The sequence below is a fragment of the Branchiostoma floridae genome, chromosome 4, assembly GCF_000003815.2.
Source record: "Branchiostoma floridae strain S238N-H82 chromosome 4, Bfl_VNyyK, whole genome shotgun sequence".
Taxonomy (NCBI): domain Eukaryota; kingdom Metazoa; phylum Chordata; class Leptocardii; order Amphioxiformes; family Branchiostomatidae; genus Branchiostoma; species Branchiostoma floridae.
The window spans coordinates 19164649-19166090 of record NC_049982.1 but is presented as its reverse complement, the minus strand read 5'-3'; the positions used below and the strand labels follow the sequence as shown (position 1 = coordinate 19166090).

Sequence of the window (1442 nt, the reverse complement as noted above, 5' to 3'; positions counted from 1 at the left end):
TCCGATCGATTTTCGCTACATGTGACGTTGGTATAAGGACCCAGTATGTTTTCTAGCCATGCTTCTATTACAATAAGAAAACTACAGGTAAGTCTTTCTTCGAGAGGAATGAGAAATTACATGTCCATCGAGTAAGTTCTAGACAGTACTTAGAATGTAAGTAATTTGTTGACATTAGTTGGAGCTTTCATACTCCACCCCGTCGGAAATAAACAGTCAAACCTGGTCGGTAAGATACCTGGCACAGACAACTACCTCCTGTCGAGGCACAAGCTTCACAGTCTCGTCCTTTTTTACATAGTAAATCCCACCCTGCCCTGAGAAATCACCTGTCCTCAGCATCCATTCAGTCTATGGAGTGGTTGCTGGATCCAGGTTTGACTGTACCTAGCTCTGACGGACGGCCGACAGCGTTCTTTCGGTGCGTAAATAAGGGCCCCGACGAGCATGTCGTCGTCACGCGCTCAGTCCGAGGAAACTGTGCCTGATGCGCGCCGTCAAGACGACTGCTGGAAGTGTTCTGTGACAAGCTAAAACCCTGCCAGAGTTAGTTAAGACGTACTGTGTGGCCTGGTTTGCATTTGATATGCAACCGCTGCTCCTCACTAACTTTCCCTGGTCCTGAGCAGGCTTGTCCCTGCTTATGTCTCTTCGGTTCCTCTCGCACAACTCGATCCTTTCAGGGTCCTACCCCCTTTCCACTTCACCCCGACCAATCGAATGGGGACATCCCTCGCGAATGTGCACACTCCTCTAGAAAATAGGACACTCCTCGACTTTCAAGGGGGCGCTCCTCTTGGAAAGGGGATGTTTCTCCCTCAATTAGGGGACGCTCCTCCGGAAATGGTATGGTCATCGGGCATAGGGGACGTCCCTCCAACACCCCCGCCGGCCCGTGGAATCGGCCGCTAACCCGACAAATCCCTTTCTAGTTCATCTAAATCACAACATCCAAAACTTTAACCCCGTCAGTGCTCTCGACAAACGTCATACCTCGCCAGGTAATGATAGTTTTTTATTAAAAATTGAGGCATGTTGGGAAAAAAAGCCGCCCGCGCGGCAGAACATCACCAGTTTTCAGTGTTAAAATGGCGGCGTACCACACGCCCGGCAAGCACAACATCGAGTTTTAGCCTAAATATCCGCGTGCTTGTCGAGTTTTAAGGCCTCTCTCCCCAACACACGTACATGGGAGAAGTTTCTAACACGATGTCAGACGTAGTTATTCGGGATTTTTTGTACAACGCGGCTACATGGCCCGATACCGTATCCGTGTGCTTGTCGAGACTGGCTTCCCTCCCCAGCACACGTACGGGCGCCGGCCGCGCGGGTCTCTGTCACGGTAAGCCGTAATACCGGGCGTTTCCAGTAAACCGCGGCCTTTTCACAAGCCATAACAGATAACTACGCCTGACATCGTGTTAGAAACTTCTCCCATGTAC

At 50.5% G+C, this 1442-nt stretch overlaps 2 protein-coding genes across 2 annotated transcripts in view; one reads left to right on the top strand and one right to left on the bottom strand.

Moving 5' to 3' along the window:
• The window catches only part of LOC118413445 (zonadhesin-like), a 17425-nt gene extending 17008 nt beyond the window's left edge, over positions 1-417 (bottom strand). The window contains exon 1 of the mRNA XM_035816828.1: positions 330-417. The gene's annotated coding sequence lies outside the window, so the exon portion shown is untranslated. The remainder of the gene's footprint in view (positions 1-329) is intronic.
• The window catches only part of LOC118413444 (IgGFc-binding protein-like), a 59404-nt gene that overhangs the window by 1849 nt on the left and 56113 nt on the right, over positions 1-1442 (top strand). The window lies entirely within an intron of this gene.